Source organism: Pongo abelii, chromosome 3, assembly GCF_028885655.2.
Source record: "Pongo abelii isolate AG06213 chromosome 3, NHGRI_mPonAbe1-v2.0_pri, whole genome shotgun sequence".
NCBI lineage: Eukaryota > Metazoa > Chordata > Mammalia > Primates > Hominidae > Pongo > Pongo abelii.
Genome location: NC_071988.2, coordinates 109,611,370 through 109,636,790, shown reverse-complemented (window position 1 = coordinate 109,636,790; position 25,421 = coordinate 109,611,370). Strand labels below are relative to the sequence as shown.

Here is a 25,421-nt window from a genome sequence, read left to right as displayed (position 1 = left end):
ATTTTATGTTATACATATTTTACCATATTAAAATAAATTTATAAAAATAGATAAATGGAATTTCTTAACTACTTCAAGATTTTTTAAACGTTCATTTCATTTCAATAAACATTTACAAAATGCCTAATTTGTCCTAGGTACTGCACAACACAGTGAATAATCAGGATAGTGACTTAAATATAAACAGAACTTAACAGCAAGACAAATTCAGTAATCGGTATTTTGTCAATCTCATGAAATTTATCATGACAACTCTGTAAGGAAGGTATTATTGTTATCACTATTTTATTGTTGGGGAAGGCTTGGATTAAGAAGCTTTTCAAGGCCAGTAAACAGTGGAATTAGAAGCACTTAGTAAATGTCATATTTTTTCTTTTGACATCTATCATGTTTTCAGAATATGAAATGCCTATTTAACTCCAGCCTGGGTGACACAGTGAGATCCTGCCTCCGAAAAAAAAAAAAAAAAAAAAAGCCAGGTTTGGTGGCTCATGCCTGTGATCCCAACACTTTGGGAGGCTGAGGTGGGAGGACTGCTGGAGGCTAGGAGTTTGAGACTACCCTGGCCAGCATAACAAGACCCTGTCTCTAAAATACACACACACACACCCACCCACACACACAGAGAGAGAGAGAGGGAGAGAGAGAGAGAGAGAGAGAGAGAGAAATGCCTATTTAGCACAGTCTAGACTTCCTATTTTACTTTTGGTTTAGGAAAGAATAACATGAAAAGTATAGCATGCTCCAAATATAGAGCTTCTCGGTCCTCTTTAGATCTCTGGTGGGCCTTTGCATTGAAACCTAACTCTTTGTTTTGGTTTAATTCGCTTCCTTTTCAAATTATGTCATAGTCCTTCTTGGTTGTTTTTTTGTGTGTGCTAGAAGGCAGGGCCTGTGAGAGGAGACCCTCAGTTACATCAGGGTTAAAAAAGCACAGGAAGTTTACGCACAAAGCAAAGCCATTTGCTAGAATTGGTTTTTATCCTTCCGTTTCGAAAATAAAGTTGCTGTTTGTGTTGGAGATGCTGTCATCAGAATTCCGCGGCACAAAGAGAAAGACATAAAAATATCTCTCTGACATGTAAATTTCCCCCTTCTTCTAGCCCCTTGCTAGGAATGCCAGAAGAGGATCCCACGCTGACTGGAACCATTAGGTCTTTTGTTTGAATCCCAGTGATTGAGAAAGAAATGTGGTTCATAATCAGCTAGTAGTGGAGAAAAAAGGAACCCAAGGAGATAGGAGAGCTGTTAATTTCACTCGGGACATTTCCTGGAGGCTAGTTTACTCGGAAAACCTCAATGTTCCCTGGTAGCTGCAGGATCTACTTTGGGGTCTGCCAAGTTTCCTCTCTCATTCTTTCTCCTGCCCCAAGAGCAGGCAGGATGGAAAGTTCCTGGACTAATACTAGTCTGTTTAGTAGGCGTGGGTCCTGGTTGAAGTCTCTCTAGGAAAACTCGCAAGTGTAGAAATCTTCTCCGTATTTCCACTGTCTCTGCACTGAGATTTGGGCTGCTTTGCTTCCAGCGTCACACATCATAACTGAGGTGAGTTGTTTGTTTTTGTTTTTTCCAATCTTCATACTTCGTAGAAAATCTTTATTCTTTTTTGATATGTTCTTTAACAAATGTGTCACTTAAATTGGTACTTCTCATATATTAACTTGCATAGGTATCGCCTGGAGATCTTGCTGAAACGCAGGCTCTGCAGAACTCAGGGGGCCTGGGGTGGGCCTCTGATTCTGCACATCTCAGCTGACCTCTATGGACCACACTTTGAGTAAAAAGGGCTCAAACTCTGTCGGTTTTTTGCATTTTTGGAAGGGGTTGGGGATTGTAGGCAGGATAAGGGTATTTGGCTGAACACATGATTTATATTGAGCACCTGAGAAGACAATCAGACAACATCCCTTTCCTGGTTGTACCTACTTTGATGGCTATCTCTGTGCTTTGGGGTTTCTGTTAAGCAGATCCTAGGTTTGGTAAGCCAGATTACCCCTAAGTGAGAGAGGATGTTGGGCTTCTCTTTAGATTATATAGGCCACTTGGAGCAGAGCCAGAAATCCTTTTGTAATTTTTGCATTAACTGCCTATATCATGCCTCATCTGGTGTGGCTGGTGGTCACTTTGAACATTTCAGCTTAAATTAAAAATATGGCCAGGTGCGGCGACAGTGCGAGACTCTGTCTCAAAAAAATATATATATATATGGCCAGGTGCAGTGTAATCATGCCTGTAATCCCAGCATTTTGGGAGACCGAGGAGAGTGGATCATCTGAGGTCAGGAGTTCGTGACAAGCCTGGCCAATCTGGTGATACCCTGTCTTTACTAAAAATACAACAATTAGCTGGGCGTGGTGTCACATGCCTCTAATCCCAGCTACTTGGAAGGCTGAGGCAGGAGAATCGCTTAAACCCAGGAGGCAGCATTTGCAGTGAGCCAAGACCGCGCCATTGTACTCCAGCCTGGGTGACAAGAGCGAAACTCTGTCTCTAATAATAATAATAATAATAATAATAATAATAACAATAATAATGCATGCTAGAAAAAATAGCTGATTTCTTTCTCCTATCATTTGGAGTTGAAGATTATAAGGCATATGAATCTATTACATTGTTGAAAATCAGTTTGCGTAGGGAATAGAATGTATTTTATCCTCCTGTAACAGGCCTGGTAGTGTTCTTTAAATTCAGTATGTTCCCTGTCCTAAACAATTTACAGTTATCTGAAAGTTGCCTTTAACCCAAAAGAAACAAGACAAGAGGAAAAAAGAGAATGGAGAGGAAATATACCTATTGTGTCCCCAGTTGAGGGGAGAAAAAAGCAATGGGAAAAAAGTGGGGAGAAAAGGAGAATGGTGGCCAGGAGTTGACAGGAGACACAGCTTCACAAAATGAATAAAAGAAACCCTAGCCTGGAAATAGAATCTTTCCCACACATGCATGGGCGTTCTCCTAGAGTAGAAGCTTGTATCTTTCTTAGTTAGAAAAATGTGACAGAGACAGAGTAGGTAGGTTGTAAATTTTGTTGTTCTATTTTTTTATAGAAACGGGATCTCACTATGTTGCCCAGGCTGGTCTCGAATTCCTGGGCTCATGCGATCCTCCCATCTCGGCCTCCTAAAGTGCTGGGATTACAGGTGTGAGCCACTGTGTCCAGCCAATTTTGTTGTTCTAGTGAAGATGCTGAAGCCGTTTGTCATAAATCAAGGAAGGGCTATACAAGTGATAGTCAGAGGAGTGTGCAGGCCTGGTGAGGCCTGGTATGAATCCATGGAACTGTGTCTGGAGTTGGTTCCTTCTGGTGGGTTCTTGGTCTCGCTGACTTCAAGAATGAAGCTGCAAACCTTCGCAGCAAGTGTTATGGCTCACAAAAGTAGTGCGGACCCAAAGAGTGAGCAGCAGCAAGATTTATTATGAAGAGCGAAAGAACAAACCTTCTACAGTGTGGAAAGGGACCCAAGCGGTTGCCACTGCTGGCTCGGGTGGCCAGCTTTTATTCCCTTATTTGGCTCCGCCCATGTCCTGCTGATTGGTTCCTTTTACAGAGTGCTGATTGGTCCATTTTTACAGAATGCTAATTGGTGCGTTTACAATCCTTTAGATAGAGCGCTGATTGGTGCATTTTTATAGAGTGCTGATTGGTGCATTTACAATCCTTTAGCTAGACACAGAGCACTGATTGGTGCGTTTACAATCCTTTAGCTAGACACAGAGTGCTGATTGGTGTGTTTTTACAGAGTGCTGATTGGTGCATTTACAATCCTTTAGCTAGACACAGAGTACTGATTGGTGTGTTTTTACAGAGTGCTGATTGGTGCATTTACAATCCTTTAGCTAGACACAGAGTGCTGATTGGTGCGTTTACAATCCTCTAGCTAGACAGAAAAGGTCTCCAAGTCCCCACTCGACCCAGGAAGTCCAGCTGGCTTCACCTCTCAGAACCACTGCCAGACAGACAGGAATCGCTTCTGTTTGAACTAAGTTTCAAATAACATTCCCTTCTATTATGGTCTATAATCAGAGGTTATGAAAAACTGTAACCCTTGTAGCATAAGCACTGACTGATCAGAATACAAGATAGTTGTAATCAGCCCACCCAACAGCAGATGGCAGGTAGGCAGTAAGCCTGTGTGGGGCTGAGTATCAGCCTAAGCTATCCCAGGTCTGAATTAGACTTTTTGGGGGTAGATTGTAAGGCTACAGATGACTTTAGAGACATACATTCTGGTTTCTACCATCATTTGCCAACTCTCTGGACCCATTTTCTCGGATGAGGCCATTTCCCTCTCTCTCAAGCCTGGAGTAATCCCTCAGTCCGGCTGTCTACTCCTGTGGCTGATACTGTAGAAAATAGAGTTCCCCTAGGGAACTACAAGACTCAAAATCCCATCTGCTTCCTGAACAGGAGAAGGGAAAGTGCAGTGTTACAGCAGAAAATGAAACCTGATTATCACATTATCCAACTGTACAAAGCACTGTCCCATACATTATCCCCTTGGTTTTTCACAACCTTCCTGGAGTATATGGGTCAAGGAGATTGTAATTTCAACCTCTGAATGGAGAAACGAAGGTCCTAGTGAAGCAATTTGCCAAAGGCACACAGCTGGTCTGTGGGTGTGCTGGGATTCAAACTCAACGCTGGTTTGCTCCGAGTTCAGGTGCATCCTGTGCTTTTCTGGCCTCAGCATCTTCTCAAGACCTCTGATGACCTCTTGGTCTGTACAAGGGTTTGTTAACCTTTATGTCATAATTTGCAATCTTTGCATTAAAAATAATCCTATTTCTACTTTTTTTTGGTCAAAATTACTCATCTGTTTGTCTTAAGCTTTGTCTCCATTAAGGTCTTTACTCCCCAGGAAAAAAATGTTTGAGAGTAATGCTTCTCAAACTTTCTCAGGCTTAGATGTCACCTGGGGAGCTTGCTAAAACTCAAATCCTTGGGCTCCAACTCCAGAGATTCTGCTTCCCTAGGTCAGGCCCCAGGCGTGGGAATTGGCATTCTAATAAGCTCCCAGGTGATTTTAGTGCCACCACTCAGAGATCACACCTTCAAACAAAAGTCACAGCTCCAGTCAATATTTTAAAAGAATACATTTATGGTTTAGCGAGGGGGTATTAGTGTACTTTTGTATATGTATATTATTTATTTATTTTATTTATTTATTTTGAGACAGAGTTTCTCTCTTGTTGGCCAGCTGGAGTACAATGGCGCAATCTTGGCTCACTGCAACCTCCATCTCCTGGGTTCAAGCAATTCTCCTGCCTTAGCCTCCCTAGTAGCTGGAATTACAGTTGCCTGCCACCAGGCCTGGCTTATTTTTGTATTTTTAGTAGAGACAGGGTTTCACCATGTTGGCCAGGCTGGTCTCAAACTGCTGACCTCAGGTGATCCACCCGCCTCAGCCTCCCAAAGTGCTGGGATAACAGGAGTGATATTTGTTTTTATTTTTAAATATTTTTTAGACAGGGTATTGCTGTGTCACCCAGGCGGGAGTGTAGTGGCATGAACAAGGCTTACTACAGCCTCTACCTCAAGACTTCCATGTCAACCTCCCGAGTAGCTGGGACCACAGGCACGTGCCACCACACACAGCGAATTTTTAAATTTTTTGTGGAGGCTGGGTCTTGGTACGTTGCCCAAGCTGGTCTCAAACTTCCGAGCTCAAATGATTCTCCCACCTCAGTCTCCCAGAGTGCTGGGATTACAGGCTTGAGCCATGGCTTTTCTTTTTAAATATAAAATGCTTCACGAATTTGCGTGTCATCCTTGCCCAGGGGCCAAGCTAATCTTCTTTGTATCATTCCAATTTTAGTATATTTGCTGCTGAAAGGAACATGTTAGGGTGGTTAATAATACATTATCATGCCAGAATTCCTGGGTTTGAATATTAATGCTATCATATGTGCAAGCTATGAGATCCTGGGAAAGTTAGTCTTCTTATGCCTCAGTTGCCTAATCTATAAAATGAGAATAATAATACTACCTACCTCATAGTGTAGTTGTGAGGATTAAATGAGTTAGCAGTGCAGGACACAGAGTATCTCTGAGTTTGCTATGATTATCACTAAGTCTTGCTCAATAATTATACTTTACAATAGAAACACCAACAACAAGATTCACACCAATAGCAAATGTTCTTCTTGGTTGTAGGTGTTGCCCCAGGTTTAATCATGGTCAAACATGTTCTTACGTGTGTGAATATGAGGGACTAATTGTCCTGGGCTGTCAGCTAGCCTGGTTATGTAGGGCTTTCCACATCATTATGACAGATTGGACTTGACTCTGACATTGACGAAAAGCCGTCAACACAGCTTCAAGCTGGGAAGTGCAATCAGAATTGCATTTTAGAAATGTCTCTTGCTGTAGCATAGATGCCAGGTAGGAAGAAGGTGAGGCTGGAGGCAGAAACCTGTTTGAATAGACTGTTGCAATCATCCCAGAGAGAAATAATAAGACTTAAACTAAGTGATATGGTTTGGCTGTGTCCCCACCCAGATCTCTTCTTGAATTGTAGCTCCCATAATTCCATGTGTTGTGGGAGGGACCCAGTGGGAGATAATCGAATCATGGGGGCAGTTTCCTCCATACTGTTCTCCTGGTAGTGAATAAGTCTCACAAGATCTGATGGTTTTATAAGGGGAAACCCCTTTCACTTGGCTCTCATTTTCTGTCTTCCCTGTCACCATGTAAGATGTGCCTTTTGCCCTCCACCATCATTGTGAAAGGCATGTGGATTCCCCAGCCACGTGGAACTGTGAGTCCATTAAATCTCTTTTTCTTGATAAATTACCCAGTCTTGGGTATGTCTTTATCAGCAGTGTGAGAACGGACTAATACACTAAGGCAGTACGGTAAAGCACTGAGCAGACATCCCATCAGGAGCCTGTCATGACTCATATGATACCATATTAAAATACTCAGCTTATGCTTCCTGTCTACATCAAAGCCCTGTGAGAACTAAGATACAGTCTGCCTCCTATGGAGCCCCAGCCCCAGCTCGTAGTAGGTCCTTGATAGCTATTTGGTGAATAAATGGGTAAAGAATAGATGAAATCCTGCTGTGGTCTCCAAGGCTCTGTGATCTGGCCCTTGCCCCTTTCTCCAACCTCATCATGCCTCACTCTCCCCATTGTTCTTATCACATTGCCTTCCTCCAAGCCTTTGGAAATGCAGAACTGTGACTTCTAGTGTAGGGGTTGGCAAACTACTGCCTTTGTGACAAATCCTTCCTGCTAATTTTTATAAATAAGTTTTATTGGAACACAGCCATACCCACTTGTTTATGCACTGTCGACAACTGCTTTAGTGCTACAACGGCAGAGTAGAGGAGTCGTGACACAGCCCATACAATACAGCCTGTGAAGCCCAAAATATTCACTATCTGGCCCTTTACAAAAAAAAGTTTACCAACCCCTGCTGTAACCCTTTGAACTTGCTGTGACCTCTGATTTAAAACTCTACCTTCAATAAAGTTACAGTAATCAAAACAGTGTGGTCCTAACATAAAGACAGACATCCAGATCAATGGAATAGAATAGAAGGCCCTGAAATAAACCCCCGCACATGGCCAAGTGGTTTTTGGCAAAGGTGCCAAGACCATTCGATGGGAAAAGGACCGTCTTTTCAATAAATGGTGCTGGGGAAACTGGATAGCCACATGCAAAAGAATAACATTGGACCCTTACCTTACACCCTTACCTTACACCCTATACAAAAACTATCAAAGACACAAAGAGCTAAAACTGCAAAACTCTTAGAAGATAACATAGGGGAACGCTTCATGACATTGGCTGTGGCAGTGATTTCTTGGGTATCACTGCCCAAGATTTTGTTGCACAGGCAACAAAATAAAAATTAGATAAATTGGACTGCATCAAAATTAAAAAAAAATTTAAAACTTTTATGCATCAAAGGAGGATACTTTTGGCCCAGTGTGGTGGTGGGCACCTATAGTCCCAGCTATTCTAGAGGCTGAAGCAGGAGGATCGCTTGAGCCCAGGAAGTCGAGGTTGCAGTGAGTCATGATCATGCCACTGCATTCCAGCCTGGGCAACAAAGAGAGACCCTATTTCAAAAAAACAAACAAACAAAAAAGAGAACACTTTTTACTTGTCTTTTATCTTCTGCTTTTTGTTTTTTGTTTTTTGTTTTTGAGACAGGGTCTTACGCCCATTGCCCAGGCTGGGGTGCAGTGGCACCATCTTGGCTCATTTCAGCCTCAACTTCCCCAGCTCAGGTGATCCTCCCACTTTAGCCTCCCTAGGAGCTGGGACTACAGGCACCCGCCACCACACCCAGATAATTTTTTGCATTTTTTAGTAGAGAAGGGGTTTTGCTATGATGCCCAGGCTGGGCTCAAGTGATCCACCTGCCTTGGCTCCCCAAAGTGCTAGGATTACAGGCGTGAGCCACTGTGCCCAGTCTGGACACTTTCAAGAGAGTTAAAAGACAACCCACAGAATGGGAGAAAATTATATATTTGATAATGGGTTCATATCCAGAATACATAAAGAACTCCTACAGCTTAACAACAAAAAAGGATTAAAAAGTAGGCAAATGACTTGAATAGACATTTCTTCAAAGAAAATATATAAATGGCTAATAAGCACATGAAAAGATGCTCACCATCACTAGTCACTAGGGAAATGCAAGTCAGCACCATGATGAGATATCACTTCACCCCGATAAGGATGACCATTATTTGCAAAAAAAAAAAAAAAAATGCCTTTCTGGTGGTTCTGACCTCCCCATGTGAACATACCTCTTACAAAAAATCTCCTTCATCCCTCTCCAGATGAGGAAAAGAGGAAATACAAGAAGTGGCTGGTACAGAGCCCCAGTTCCTACTTCAGGGATGTGAAATGCCCAGGATGCTATAATCATCATGATCATTAACCATGCACACACAGTAGTGGTGTGTGCTGGTTGCTTGTATTAGTCCATTCTCACACTGCTATGAAGAAATACCTGAGACTGGATAATTTATAAAAGAAAGAGGTTTAATTAACTCACAGTTCCACAGGGCTGGGAAGGCCTCAGTAAACTTACAATCATGGCAGAAGGGGAAGCAAACACATCCTTCTTCACATGGCAGCAGCAAGAAGTGCAGAGTGAGGGGGTGGAAAGGCCCTTATAAAACCATCAGATCTCATGAGAACTCACTATCATGAGAACAGCATGAAGGTAACTGCCCTCATGATTCAATTACCTCCCACTGGGTCCCTCCCGTGACATGTGGGGATTATGGGAACTACAATTCAAGATAAGATTTGGGTGGGGACACAGCCAAACCATATGATTCCTCACCTGACCCTCCCAAATCTCATGTCCTCACATTTTAAAACACAATCATGCCCTTCCAACAGTCCCCCAAAGTCTTAACTCATTCCAGCATTAACCTAAAAGTCCAAGTCCTAAGTCTTATCTGAGAAAAGGCAAGTCCCTTCCACCTATGAGCCTGTAAAATCAAAAGCGAATTAGCTACTTCCTATACACACCCATTCCAAATGGGACAAATTGGCCACAGTGAAGGGGCTACAGGCCCCATGCAAGTCTGAAATCCAATTGGGCAGTCATTAAACCTTAACATTCCAAAATGATCTCCTTTGACTTCATGTCTCACATCCAAGTCACCCTGATGGAAGAGGTAGGTTCCCATGGCCTTGGGCAGGTCTTCCTCTGTGGCCTTTCAAGGTATAGCCCCCCTTCCTGCTTTCGTGGCTGGTGTTGAGTGTCTGCAGCTTTTCCGGGTGCACAGGGCAAGCTGTTGGTGGATCTACCATTCTGGGGTCTGGAGGACGGTGGCCCACTCCTCATAGCTCCACTAGGCAATGCCCCATGGGGGACTCTGTGTGGGGGCTCCAACAACATGTTTCCCTTCCACGCTGCCTGTATTAGTCCATTTTCACACTGTTGATAAAGGCATACCCGAAACTGGGCAATTTACAAAGGCAAGAGGTTCAATGGCAAACTCATGTTTCCACATGGCTGGGAGAGCCTCAATCATGGCAGAAGGTAAGGAGTAGCAAGTCACATCTTATGTGGATGGTGGCAGGCAAAGAGAGAGCTTATTCAGGGAAACTCCTATTTTTTTAAACCCTCAGATCTCATGAGACCCATTCACTATCATGAGAACAGTGGCCCATGATTCAATTACCTCCCACCAGGTCCGTCCCACAACACATGGGAATTCAAGATGAGATTTGGGTGGGGACACAGCCAAACCATATCACTGCCCCAGCAGAGGTTCTCCATGAAGGCTCTGCCCTAGAAGCAGACTTCTGTCTGGACATCCAGGCATTTCCATACTTCCATACATTTCCTCCGAAATGTAGGTGGAGGTTCCCAGTCTTCAATTCTTGACTTCTGCACACCTGCAGGCCCAACATCATATGGAAACTGCCAAGGCTTGGGGCTTACACCCCCTGAGGCAATGGCCTGAGCTGTACGTTGGCCCCTTTATCCACAGATGGAGTGGCTGGGATGCAGGGCACCAAGTCCCAAGGTTGCACACAGCAAGAGGGCCCTGGACCTAGCCCAGGAAACCATTTTTCCCTCCTAGTCTTCAGGGCCTGTGAGGGGTTGGGCTGCTGTGAAGGTCTCTGACATGTCCTAGAGACATTTTCTCCATTGTCTTAGTGATTAACATTCAGCTCCTTGTTACTTATGCAAATTTCTTCAGTGTGCATGAATTTCTCCCCAGAATAAGGGTTTTCTTTTCTATTGCATTGTCAGGCTGCAAATTTTCCAAACTTTTATGCTCTGCTTCCTCTTGAATGCTTTGCTGCTTAAAAATTTCTTCCACCAGATACCCTAAATCATCTCTCTCAAGTTCAAAGTTCCACAGATCTCTAGGGCAGGGACAAAATGCCACCAGTCTTGTTACATAGCAAGAGTGACCTTTACTCCAGTTCCCAAGAAGTTCCTCATCTCCATCTGAGACCACCTCAGCCTGGACTTTATTGTCCATATCACTATCAGCATTTTGGTCAAAACCATTTAACAAGTCTCTAGGAAGTTCCAAACTTTCCCACATCCTCCTGTCTTCTAAGCCCTCCAAGTCTCTAGGAAATTCCAAACTTTCCCACATTTTCCTGTCTTCTTCTGAGCCCTGCAAACTGTTCCAATCTCTGCCTGTTACCCAGTTCCAAAGTCGTTTCCACATTTTTGGGTATCCTTATAGCAGCAACCCACTCTCTATGGTACCAATTTACTGTATTAGTCCATTCTCATGCTGCTATGAAAAAATACCCGAGACTGAGTAGTTTATTTTTATTTTATTTATTTATTTATTTTGAGACACAGTTTCACTCTTTTGCCTAGGCTGGAGTGCAGTGGCATGATCTCAGCTCGCTACAACCTCTGCCTCCCAGGTTCAAGCGATTCTTGTACCTCAGCCTCCCTAGTAGCTGGGATACAGGTCCACACTAACACACCTGCCTAATTTTTGTATTATTAGTAGAGATGGAGTTTCACCATGTTGGCCAATCTGGTCTTGAACTCCTGACCTCAAGTGATCCTCCCACCTTGGCCTCCCAAAGTGCTGGGATTACAGGCTTGAGCCACTGTACCCAGCCAGAGACTGGGTAATTTATAAACGGAAGAGGTTTAATGGACTCACAGTTCTACAGGGCTGGAGAAGCCTCAGGAAGCTTACAGTCATGGCAGAAGGGGAAGCAAACATGTCCTTCACACACTATCAGGAAGGAGAAGTGCTGAGCAAAGAGGGGTGGGCAAGTGCCTAATAAAACCATCAAATCTCATGAGAACTTACCATCACAAGAACAGCATGAGGGTAACCGCCCGCATGATTCAATTATCTCCCACCAGGTCCTTCCCATGACACATGGGGATTATGGGAACTACAATTCAAGATGAGATTTTGGTAGGGACATAGCCAAACCATATCACTGCTCTACCATTCTCTGTCAGCCTACAGGAGGCAAAGCAAGGCTGACAGAAGGATGCTCCTTCAGGAGGAAGCAGCAGTAAAAGCACTTTGAATCAAGATAAATGGGAAACCACCCCAATAAACACATTTTAGATATTTTAGAAAAAGAAAGAAATACACACACAAATTGAAAATAACAATTGTTGGCAAGAATGTGGAGAGATTGGAACTCTTGTGCACTGTTGGTGGAATGTAAAATGGTGTAGCTACTGTGGAGAACAGTATGGTGGTTCCTCAAAAAACTAACCATAGAATTACCATACAATCCCACAATTCCACTTCTAGATATACACCCAAAAGAACTGAAAGCAAGGGCTCAGACAGATGTTTATACACCCATATACATAACAGCATTATTTACAACAGCCAAAAGTGGAAGCAACCCTAATGTTCATCAACTGTTGAATGAATAAACAAAATGTGGTATACACAGAGAATGGAGGATTATGCAGCCTCAAAAGGGATGAAAATTCTGACTGCAGCATGAATGAACCTTGAAGACATTATGCTAAGAGAAATAAGGACAAATTCTACATGATTCCACTTATATTAGGTACTGAAGGTAGTCAAATTCATAGAGACAGAAAGTAGAATGGTTGCCACTGAGGACAGGGTGGAGTGAAAAGTTGTTTAATGGGCAAGAAGTTTCAGTTTGGAAGATGAAAGAAGTTCTAGAGATGGATGGTAGTGATGGTTGTACAGCAATGAATATACTTAATGCCATAAAACAGTACACTTAAAAATGATTTGAGCCTGTAATCCCAGCACTTTGGGAGGCCGAGACGGGCGGATCACGAGGTCAGGAGATGGAGATCATCCTGGCTAACATGGGGAAACCCCATCTCTACTAAAAATACAAAAAAAAAATAGCCAGGCCAGGCGGTGTGCGCCTGTAGTCCCAGCTGCTGGGGAGGCTGAGACAGGAGAATGGCGTGAACCTGGGAGGCGGAGCTTGCAGTGAGCGGAGATCACGCCATTGCACTCCAGCCTGGGCGACAGAGCAAGACTAGGTCTCAAAAAAAAAAAAAAAAAAAAAAAAGATTTGAATGGTACATTTTTATATTATGAATATTTTACCACAGTAGAAGAAAATAAAACAACTCTAACCTCAGGTATTTGCATGTCTGCCTCCTACTTATTCTTCAGTTTTCTGCTTAAATAGCATGTCCTCAGGGAAGCCTCTTCTATTGCTCTATGTAATTTCCTTGTAGAACATATCACTATCTGAAATTACCTTTTTTATACGTGCTATCATCTGTCTTCTCCATTAGAATATAAGCTTTTCAAGCATAAGATCTTTGCTTGATTCAAAGCTGTATCCTAACACTTCGTTTTTGTCACATAGCCGCTATTCAGTGAATTCTTGTGTAATAGTGTACTGAGAAAAAAGAAAGGGCTCCACCTGGAGGTTGTATTAGTAAATGAACTCTGTGGGAATTTCAAATGTACAATACTCAAAAGTAAAAATCAAACTGAACATTTAACTTCAAAACAGTATTAGCCGTGATAGTGGAGTGAGAAGTCATGAAGAAAAGTGTACAAGCACATCTGTGTAAAATATTTCCCTTCATGCACTTTTCACATCAACTCCCTGCTCAGGTTCCCAATTCCCAGGACCTCAGCAATTCCCGTATTTCCTTTCTATGTACCGCCTGTTCATTTATCTACTGTCAATGGCTTCTTTGGTGCTACAGTGCCAACATGGAGTGATTGGAAAAAGACTGCAAGGCCCACAAGCCTAAAATATTCACTATCTGGCCTTTTACAGAAAAAGGCCTTTTACCAACCAACCCATGACGTAGGTAAAGATAATAGACTAGAGATATTGTCTACTCTTCTCTGAGAACTTTCATGATAGTCATTCAAGTCAATCAAGAAATGTTTATTGCGATTGGAGACTATTATTCTAAGTAACTAAGGAATGGAAAACCAAACATTGTATGTTCGTACGTTCTCACTCATAAGTAGGGGCTAAGCTATCAGGATGCAAAGGCTTAAGAATGACACAGTGGACTTTGGGTACTCGGGGGAAAGGGTGGGAAGGGGGTGAGGGATAAAAGATTGCAAATTGGGTTCCGTGTGTACTGCTCCGGTGATGGGTACACCAAAACTTCACAAATCACCACCAAAGAACTTACTCATGTAACCAAATACCACCTGTTCCCCAAATCTTAGGGAAATAAAAAATTAATTAAAAAACAAGAGAAATGTTTACTGAGTTCCTACTATGTTTCCAGCACTGTGTTAGTCACTGGGGATAGAACGGTGAATGAAACAGAAATCCCTGCTGTTACGAAGCTCACTTTCTAGAGGGAGAGGGACAAATAATAAACAATAAACAAATAAATAATGTATGTTAGATGGTGAGAAGGGTTACAGACAGATGCATAGTAAGAAGTAATCAGGAGGGCAAAGAAAGGTTTTGCAATTTTAAACAGAGTGGTTGGGGTAGGCCTTGTTAAGAGGTTGACATTTGAGCAAATCTTTGAAGAAAGACTGAGAGGGAATGAAGAGGCCTTCTGGGAGGAAAGTATTTCAGGTAGAGGGAACGGAGGCAGGAACATGTCTAGCGTGCTAGAGAAACACCTGGGAGACAGTGAGGATAGCAGAAACATTGTACCCGGGTTCTCACCCTTATGAGTTCCTTTTTTTTTTTTTTTTTTTTTAATTTTTAGAAACACAGTCTTACTCTGTCAACCAGTCTGGAGTGCAGTGGCGTGATCATAGCTCACTGCAGCCTCAAACACCTGGGCTCAAGCAATCCTTCCCCTTCAGTCTCCTAAGTAGTTGAGACTACAGGAACGTGCTACTGTGCACTGCTAATATTTTATTTTTAGAGTCTAGGTCTATATTGCCCGGGGTAGCCTTGAACTCCTGGCTTCAAGAGACCCCACTGCCTCAGCTTCCCAGAGTGCTGGGATTACAGGCGTGAGCCACCATGCTTAGTCCCATGCATCCATGCATTCTTTTTTTTTTCTTTCTTTTTTTTTTTTTTTAAGGCAGGGTTTCACTCTGTTGCCCAGGCTGGAGTGCTGTGGCGTGATCTTGGCTCACTGCAACCTCCACCTACCGGGTTCAAGCAATTCTCCCACCTCAGCCTCCTGTGTAGCTGGGACTATAGGCACGCACCACCACACCTGGCTAATTTTTGTAATTTTTAGTAGAGACAGGGTTTCACCATGTTGGCCAGGCTGGTCTTTAACACCTGAGCTCAAGTGATCCGCTCGCCTCGGCCTCACAAAGTGCTGAGATTATAGACATGAGCCACCGCACCTGGCCTCCATGCATTCTTGTTATGTGCAAATATTGACTGCTGGTTTAAGGTATCTTCCCCTTCCTGTAGGACAACATCCTAACCTTGCAGGGTATCCCTGCTCACACTATAATTAAGCCTTAGGCAGGCCAATTCACTGTTCTATCAAGCCAGCTGCTCTGTAAGATCTAGGTATATACTGAATTTTGAGAATATGAGACCTCTTTTACCATAATATATGCCCATGATCACAGACGATATTATATGGAATACTAAGGCAACAGATAAGGCATTCTGTAACTTCATAATAGTGGTATTAGTAGAAGCTCTGCAGGCAGGGAATAAAATGTAAAAAAAAAAAAAATTTTTTTTTTTTGAGATGGAGTCTTGCTCTGTCACCCAGGCTAGAGTGCAGTGGCATGATCTTGGCTCACTGCAACTTCCACCTCCCGGGTTCAAGTGATTCTCCTGCCTCAGCCTCTCAAGTAGCTGGGATTACAGGTGCCCACCGCCACGACCAGGTAATTTTTGTATTTTTAGTAGAGAGGGGGTTTCACCATGTTGGTCAGGCTGGTCTTGAACTCCTGACCTCAGGTGATCTGCCCTCCTCGGCCTCCCAAAGTGCTGGAATTACAGGCGTGAACCACTGCGCTTGGCCACAGTGCAAAATTTTATCCAGAATATGTAGCTATTCCTGAGAAGATAAAAGGCTGTTCTTTTTATGTTGGGAAGAGTTCACACAATCAGCTACTACTAGGTGGCCATCTGGTCACCCTGGACAATAGTGCCTTATCAGCAGCTTAGTGTTGACTTTGGCTGTTGGTCAACGGGACATTCAGCAGTAGGTATAGTCAGAGCAGGCTTGGTGAGGGAAAACCATGTTATTAGCTCACATGTAGCTTCCTTCCATGCTGGCACAGTTTGCACACGGAGCCACTGAACAAGCACTGGGATACCTGGAGAAAGAGGCTTACTGACATTCACAAAATAGATCATCTTGATCATCTGATTTTTGAGACCCTCTACCATCGTGATACAATCTACTGGATGTACACGCAGCACAAAAATATTCCCACCCTCTGTGTCCATTCCAAAAGGTCCATGCATAGTCCATCTAATCGCCAATTTTTCAATTAGTTTTTTTCAAGTCTCCAACCAGCCAGCCAATCCAGTAGCCATGGCTCATAAGTCATTATAGATCTTTGTGCCTTAAGCCATGAAGTAAACAGCCAGATATATCACTCAAGGTTCTGTCCACTGGGAGGATTTCCCTTCAGCACAGTCTTTAGCAGTCACGGCTAAGTGGGTTTAACAGTTTCGCCTAAGTGTAGTCGTCCCCTTCTTGTCAGTGTCAGCATCATTTTCAGATCCATAATGCGCAAGCTAGCCCCCATAACAAAGAAATACCCTGCCCAAAATGTCAGTGGGGCCAAGGTTGAGAGAAACACTGGTTTGAAGGAAGATTCATGGTATTCATCGGTGGATGGAAGAGCTTTCAGTCTCCGAACTGACATAGGTCTGGGAATTAGGTACAACGCACAATTTGGCAACTCGAGTTAGGTTTCTGCCTAACGGACCTAGATTTTTTTCTGCCTAGATGTCAAGCAGCATCTTAGGAAGCAGTGAATTAATGATTTTTCAGCACCCCATCATCCATTAGCCCTTGCCAGGGGGCACAGCAGATCCAAGCAGTTTGATTACTATTCCATCTCTGTGGTTTACTGTGGTAGTTGCACCATGTTGTCCCTAACAGTGAAGCTACTACCTGGCCTTTGACATGCCAGGACCCCATTATTCCCACTGAAATGAAAGCACACATTTTCACTGCAGCCTTGTCCAGCAACAGCTGTGACCTGCAGTGCTCCTTGAGCATGCTAGTCCCTGACTCACTAGTGCACTTCCTCATGTCTTAGTGAAAGGAGAGTTTTTTGAACCTTACCAGAAGAGTCAAGTTAGTAAACGGCTGAGAAGATTGAACATAATGGACCGAGTCCTATTTCCTTGAATTTTGTAACTCTTTGTCTATAATATGTTAGGGAATTTCTGGCATTTCAACCTCATTAACTCCAAACTATCATTGAGTCCAGGATTTCATTGGCTAACCTTTTCAGACTGTTAGGACCATCCCCAGTACTCCAACCAATATGCTATATTCTAAATCCTGGGGGAGTACACCCAGATCAATTAATTTGGCTTAAATATTATACTTTATCCCCATTGGTCTAACACCCTTATAATTTACACTCTCAGCTCTTCCCCAGTCCTCTTCTGATATCTGGCAAAGTCATGCAACTCTCTCTTTTTTTTTTCCAAAATTTTTTTAAGACTGTCTCATTCTGTCACCCAGGCTGGAGTGCAGTGACATAATTATGGCTCACTGAAACCCCAACGTCCTGGGCTCAAGTGATCCTTCTGCCTCAGCCTCCCATACAGCTGGGACTACAGGTGTGCACCACCTTGCATGGCTAATAATTTTTTAAATTTTTGTAGGCCAGACATTGCGGCTCTCGCCTATAATCCCAACACTTTGGGAGGCCAAGGCAGGAGAATCACTTGAGCCCAGGAGTTGAGTTCAGCCTAGGCAACATAGCAAGACCTAATCTCTACAAAAACAAACAAGCAAACAAACAAACAAAAACAGATTTGAGTGCGGTGGCATGTACCTCTGGTCCCAGCTACTTGGGAGGCTGAGATGGGAGAATCGTTACAAAAAAACTTTTTTTGTAGAGATGGGATCTTTGTTGCCCAAGCTGGCCTTGAACTCCTGGGCTCAAGCGATCCTCCTGCCTCAGCCTACCAAAGTGCTGGGATTACAGGCATGAGCCACCACACCTGGCCCAACTCTCTCAGTATACAGATTCTCTCTTCTCCTAGAGAAGACCTGCACTGCTTTCTCTGGCATATTGTTCCAGTTATCTATCCCTACCTAACAAACCACTCTAAAACTTAAAGGCTTAAAACAATTCGTCATGTGTCTCATCGTTCTGATTGGAGTGGATTTGAGAGAGAATGGGGGAGGGATTGGAGAAGTGAGTATCTTTTGAAGAGTTTTGTTGTAAAAGAGAACAAAACGATAGAGCAGTAGTTGGAAGATGTGGAATCAAGAGGAATATTTTTGAGGATGGGGGAAATAGATAACAGTGGGCCAGTGGTGGTAATCCCAGCACTTTGGGAAGCTGAGGCGGGTAGACTGTTTAAGCCCAAGAGTTTGAGACCAGCCTGGGCAACATAGCAAGACCTTGTCTCTACAAAAAATACAGAAATTGGCCAGGCATGGTGGTGTGCGCCTGTAGTCCCAGTTACTTAGGAGGCTGAGGTAGGAGGACCACTTGAGCCCAGGAGTTCAAGGCTTCAGTGAGCTATGATTGCACCACTGCACTCTAACCTGGGTGACAGAATGAGACAAAAAAAAAAAAAAAAAAAAAAAAAAAGGAGGCCGGGCATGGTGGCTCATGGCTGTAATCCCAGCACTTTGAGAGGCTGAGGTGGGCACAGGTCACAAGGTCAGGAGATCAAGACCATCCTTGCCAACATGGTGAAACCCCATCTCTACTAAAATACAAAAAATTAGCCGGGCATGGTGGCATGCGCCTATAGTCCCAGCTACTCAGGAAGCCGAGGCAGGGGAATCGCTTGAACCCGGTAGGCGGAGGTTGCAGTGAGCCAAGATCGCACCACTACACTCCAGCCTGGTGACAGAGCAAGACTCCATCTCAAAAACAAACAAAAAGAAATATAGCATGTTTATACTGTGGGGGAAATAAATCAGTGGAGAGGAATATATATATATATATATGCAATGATATAGAAAAGAAAGGGGAAAAGTGGTGTTACTGAGTTAGGAAAAAGGGGATGGGACTTCATGCAAAGTAGAGACATTGCCTTAGGCCTTAGTAACATGGACAGTTCCTCTAGGGTAGGGTAATAGGAGAGAAGGCAGAGGATGCGGGTGGGTGGGCCGATACGGTGAACAGAATCTGAAGTTCTCTCTTTTGCTTACTTCAGTTTTCTCAGTAAGGTAGGACATAAGGTTATCATCTGAGAATGACTATGGGAGGGGAAAGATGAAAATGTTTTGGTGTTGAAATAGGAAACAGAAGAGTGAATGGGCTAGGGAAGTACAGTATGAGTTGTCAGGCATTACTGAGGGTCCCGGCATTGAGATTCTTGATCAAGAATTTAAAATCAGATAATTACAGGTCTTTGTGGCTCAAGCCAGTAATCCCAACAGTTTGAAAGGCTAAAGCGGGAAGATTGCTTGAGCCCAGGAGTGTGAGACCAGCCTGGGCAATACAGTGAGACCCCGTCCCTACAAAGAATTTTTAAAAATTAGCTCGGTGCAGTGGCATTCATTGGTAGTCCCAGCTACTCAGGAGGCTGAGGTGGGAAGATCATTTGGGCCCCAGAGTTCAAAGGCTGAAGTGGGCTAAGATCTCGCCACTGCACTCTCCAGCCTGGGTAACAGGGCAAAACCCTGTCTCAAAAAAAATAAAAATTCAAACACAAAATCAGATAATTTATTATTCTTCTGTGTTTTTCTCCACCCACATTCAACTGCAGGGGTACAGGCACAGAGCAGGGGAGACAGGAATTTAACTAGGGTTTGTGGTTTTGCCAAGCGAGTGACAAAGCAAAAGGGGAGCAGAGGAGCTGAGGGCGTTTGCAAGGGTGTAATTATAATGATCATGGAATTTCGGCAGGTATGGTGACTAAAGAAAGCAGTGAGGGGTGAGGCACAGTGAAATACTGGTGTAATTAATGGGTTGTAGGCCCTGGTGGAGCAAGGTCAAAGGATTGCCGGAGTTGGGTTACTAGAGGGGTTTAGGTGGAAAGATAGACTATGCTTACAAAGTTCTATTGCATGATCTGCAAGTACATAGCTAACGCAGGGTGGAGAACAAGATCACTGAAGGAGAGAAGTTCAAGGGAGTCAGAGGCCAGAGTGCTGGGGAGATCGTTTTCGGAGATACTGAATTCACCAAGAATTAAGACAGAAGTAGTGTCACAGAGAGTGACAGTACCAGGAGCTACAATTACTGATACACGCGGGAGATGCTTCTGAAATCTGAAGATGGCAGCAACCATGCAGGGGTAGTCAGTGTTAAAGTGTAATGACATGAAATTCAAAGCTGAGATCTTCTGGGGAAAGTTATTAGATGATCCACTTTGGGATGTTCATATTTTTTGGTAGTCTCTCATCTCGGAATAAGCAATATCAGAAAGTGAAATTTTAATCACAAGAGGGCGCCGGAGTCCAGCAAATGATTACTTTTGGTTTTCACCTAAAGCTAGGGCAATCATACTTTTGAGAGAGAAGAGGCCACTACTAATAATTATTTGGGGGCGAGATGTATAAATTGGGACATAGGCTCACACCTTCTCCTACACTATGTAAGCATGGGCAATTTAAGAATGAACTAGCTGTGTACCAAAAGCTCTAATTCCCATAAATCACTCTAAATGCTTTTGACTGCAATCAGGTAAGAGAAAAATGGCCAAACTTGATTTTATCTGGAAGAGAGGATTGAGAAAGACTTTCCCCTCTGGCCCACATCTCTAGTTATATTTATTGCGTATCCCATTTTTCCCTTTAGTGCAGTACCAGTTTGACTGTATCTTCAAGTTAAGAGAATTGCTGTATTCCCCAAAATATCTTGGTCATTTGAAAGTAAAGAGTTCTTGGCCGGGCACAGTGGCTCACGCCTGTAATCCCAGCACTTCAGAAGGCAAAGGTGGGCGGATCACGTTGTCAGGAGATCGAGCCCATCCTGACTAACATGGTGAAACCCCGTCTCTACTTAAAATACAAAAAAATTACCCAGGTGTGGTGGTGTATCCTGTAGTCCCAGCTACTCGGGTGTTAAGGCAGAAGAATCACTTGAACCTGGGAGGCGGAGGTTGCAGTGAGCGGAGATCGCGCCATTGCACTCCAGCCTGGACAACAGAGTGAGACTCCATCTCAAAAAGAAAATTAAAACGAAAACATGATGATGGAAATAACAGACACTGGGGTCTCCAAAAGTGGGGGGGCGGGGGTTGAACAATTACCTATCAGGTACAATGTTCACTATTTGGACATTGGGTACACTAGAAGCTCAATCCCCACCAGTGTGCAATCTACTTATGTAACAAACAAGCACATGCAACCCTGAATCTAAAATAAAATAATTTTTAAAATACACAATGAAAATGGCTTTTGTTAAGTCTCCTGTTTAGCACATTCTCTCCTTAATTAGCCAAACTACTCTCTCTTCTTTTACAATTTTTTTTTTTTTTTTTTTTTAAGGGACCAGGCCTCTCTGTGTTGCCCAAGCTAGAGTGCAGTGGCTAATCCCTGGTGCAGTCACAGGGCACTACAGCCTCGAGTTCCTGGCCCCAAGAAATCCTCTCACCTCATTCTCCTGAGTAGCTGGGAATACAGGGGCAGAACATGGCATCTGCGCCTCTTCTTAACAAATGCAAATAAAATCAACTCTGGCTTCTGGTATTCCTTGAAAAAAATGTATGTATGGGTCAGGTGTGGTGGCTTATGCCTGTCATTCCAGCATTTTGGGAAGAAGCTAGGAGTTCGAGACCAGTGTGGGCAACAAAGCAAGATGGTCTCTATAAAATATTAGCCAGTTAATGGTGGCAAGTGCCTATATTCCCAGGTACTCAGGGGCTGAGCTGGGAGAATTGCTTGAACCTAGGAGTTTGAGGCTGCAGTGAGCTATGATTGTACCACTGCACTCCAGCCTGGGCAACAGAGCAAGATCCCATCTCTTAAAAAGAAAAGAAAAAGTATGTATTTATAGCTACCAGCACACTTTTAACCATATGGGGCTTATTTTTACCATTCTTTTTGCTTTAGAACAACATCCTTCATCCTCACTGAATGGGATGAATGTAAATAGGACCTCAAGAAAATAAGGCAAAGGTAAGTCTGCTGGGGAGAGCATTTCAAAATAAATTACAAATAGATTTTACAATTTATTTTACTCTCCTTCAACGAACACAAAAATATTGCATTACTAGCCAGGCACAATGGTGCCTGCCTGCAGTCCCAGCCACTGGAGGCTGAGGCAGGAAGGTTGCTTGAGCTCAGGAGTTCCAGTCCAGCTTAGGCAACATAGAGAGGCACTGTCTTAAACGTATATATGTATATGTGTGTGTGTGTGTGTGTGTGTGTGTGTAGGATTACTTACATTACTTACATCTTTAACCTAATTATATCGAATTCAATCAAAACATATTTTATTACCAACTTATATGTGCATGAGCATTCTACACCTGTAGGAATACCCACAAGGTAATAGTCTTATACAGGATGCTTAGGGTATTTTGTTTTGTTTTGTTTTGTTTTATAAGACACATCTTTAAGATGCATTCAAAGAGTGATCTACCACTAGGGTACAAAAGCAAAAAACGTATTCAGTCAAAAATAACTGACAACTGGGGAAAATGGTGAATAGCAGAGAGGATTCTGTTTATTAGTTTTATCTTTAGGTTATCTTTGGCAAAGGAAAAGCACAGTATATTGCTACTACCACGTAGCTTGAATCTAAAACTTATCATTACTTATTATTTTATATAACATTGCCAACACCAACACAACCCCTGCTAATCAAACTGAAAAAAATATTTTCTTTCACTTAAAATTTTTATTTTTTACTTATAGAAAGAGGTATGAACTTTGTTTTTTGTTTTTGTTTTGTTTTTTGTTTTTTTTGAGACGGAGTCTTGCTCTCACCCAGCCAGGCTGGAGTGCAGTGGCATGACATCAGCTCACTGCAACCTCCAGCTCCCAGGTTCAAGCGATTCTTCTGCCTCCTGAGTAGCTGGGATTACAGGCACTCACCACGGCGCCCGGATAATTTTTGTATTTTAGTAGAGATGGGATTTCACCACATTGGCCAGGCTGGTCTCAAACTCCTGACCTCAGGTGATCCACCTGCCTCAGCCTCTGAAAGTGCTGGGATTATAGGCGTGAGCCACCGCACCTGGCCTGAATTTTGTTTTTATTTATTTTGTTTTTTTGGTGTTTTTTGTTTTTTTTGGGGGGGGTTTTTTTTCGGTTTTCTTTTTTTTTTTTTTTTTTTTTTTGAGACGGAGTCTCGCTCTGTCGCCCAGGCTGGAGTGCAGTGGTGCAATCTCTGCTCACTGCAACTTCTGCCTCCCTGGTTCAAGTGATTCTTGTGCCTCAGTCTCCTGAGTAGCTAGAATTGTAGGTGTGCGCCACCACTCTCAGCTAATTTTTGTATTTTTAGTAGAGACAGGGTTTCGCCATGTTGGCCAGGCCGGTATTGAACTGACCTCAGGTGATCCGACTGCCTCGGCCTCCCAAAGTGCTGAGATTATAGGCTTAAACCACTGCACTTGGCCAAGGTATGAACTGTTTTGTTTTGTTTTTTTGAGACAGTCTCGCTCTGTCACCCAGGCTGGAGTGCAGCGGTGTGATCTCGCCTCACTGTAACCTCCGCCTCCCAGGTTAATTGGTTAAGACCAATCTTGTCAGTCCAATTTCAAATGTTATAATTAAATAAGTAATTTAGGCCTTTGATTTAAAGTTGCAATACCACAAGTTTGGAGAAAATAGTGGGACACTTGAAATAAGTAAGGTTGGCCATATTTATGGTTTCAATTTATTTGTTTTGTCTAGGTTGCTTGAGCACTTGGGAAAATTTAGTTTTTTAAATTAGAAAATGGAAGTACCTTGGTATGCAGAAAAAAGTTAACAGAGAAGATCTGTTTGAGTTTGCTATTCTTAGAAAGGCCTGCTTTTGAGCTTGATTCTTAGGGAGCATCTGGAAGTTGCTTCACAGTGTCCCCAGTTATCAGTTAACTGATAAGGGTGGGTCACACACTTGCTTTCTTTCCTTCTGAGACTCTGGAATTTTGGTTTCAGAGTGTATCTACTTGACCAGCCCTCCTAAAAACCTTGGGCCCTAAGTCTCTAGTAGAGTTCCCTGGGCCAAAGTATTGCACACATGTTGCATTTTCATTGCTGGGGGATGTGTGTTCTCTGTGTGACCCTTCATGGGAAGGGGAGAGCTTGAGGAAGCTTGCCCATGGATTTCTCCGACTCTCCCTATAGCTTTCCCTTATCGTCCAGCTATGTATCCTTGCAACATTGTTGTAATAGTAATAAATCTTAGCTATGAGTAGAATGATTATATATACTGAATTATGTAAATTGTTTCAGTTAATCTCTGAACATGGAGGTGGTCTAGGGCAGTCCCAATGACACTCTAAGGAACTGGATGTTTTAAACTTCCAAGTACAGTTTAAAGTATTTGGAAGTGTTTAATGAACTACGATTATAAATTAGACCAACCCATTATTGAGAGATTCCTTGGAAGTGAATACTGAAATTTGCTACACCTACTGATAGAGCAACAGTATTTGTAAACTGAATTTACAGCCCTAAGAAAAAGTAGAGTCTTAAATTTACAACTTTAGTTATCGAATATTAATTTCTAAAATTCACATAAACATTTGAATAGACTTTTCAGCCAACAAAAATATCCCTCATTGTGCCCTGACAGGGATATTGAAAAAAAACAAAATGAGGTTGGGTGCAGTGGCTATGCCTGTAATTCCAGCACTTTGGGAGGCTCAGGTGGGAGGACTGTTTGAGCTCAGGAGTTCGAGATTAGCCTGCATAACATAGTGGGACCTCGTCTCCACTAAAAATAAAAAAATTAGCCAGGTATACTGGGGCATGCCTATAGTCTCACCTACTAGGGAGGCTGAGGCAGGAGGACTGCTTGAACCCAGGAGTTCGAGGCTGCAGTGAGCTGAGATTATGCCACTGCACTCCAGCTCTGGGTGACACAGCAAGACTCTGTCTCAAGAGAAGAAAAAGAAAAATATCCCTCGAGGAGATCAAAAAAGCTCAAATTTAATATATCTCATCACCCAATAGCAGATTTATCCTCGAACAGAAAGACTTTTTTTCCAGTTGTCCACAGTTTCATATCACTAAGATTTCAGTTAAAAAGAAGGAGACTAGGATGTAGACCTGTTTATGCCACGTCACAGGAAACCATATTATACCACTTTACAGAGTCTGCCTCTGATGATAATGTTAACATGTGATTAAAAAAAATCAGTAAGTAGGAAGTCCAATTGAACTCATGTAATAGCTGGTAACTCTGTAGTGTTAAAAGCCCAGAAAAAGTTAATAAAAGCTCGTCTTTCCAGTCTTTTAATATTCTTTAATGTTCTAGAGATTTCTC

General features: G+C 42.9%; 1 protein-coding gene and 1 non-coding gene across 2 annotated transcripts in view; one reads left to right on the top strand and one right to left on the bottom strand.

Moving 5' to 3' along the window:
• Window positions 1-852: 852 nt before the first annotated feature.
• Window positions 853-25,421, top strand: part of ABCG2 (ATP binding cassette subfamily G member 2 (JR blood group)) — a 141,906-nt gene continuing 117,337 nt past the window's right edge. Inside the window, exon 1 of the mRNA XM_024246271.3 lies at window positions 853-1,545. The gene's annotated coding sequence lies outside the window, so the exon portion shown is untranslated. The remainder of the gene's footprint in view (window positions 1,546-25,421) is intronic.
• Window positions 5,731-5,834, bottom strand: LOC112133189 (U6 spliceosomal RNA). Its single transcript, XR_002914875.2, has one exon. It is a non-coding gene; the product is annotated as a U6 spliceosomal RNA (small nuclear RNA).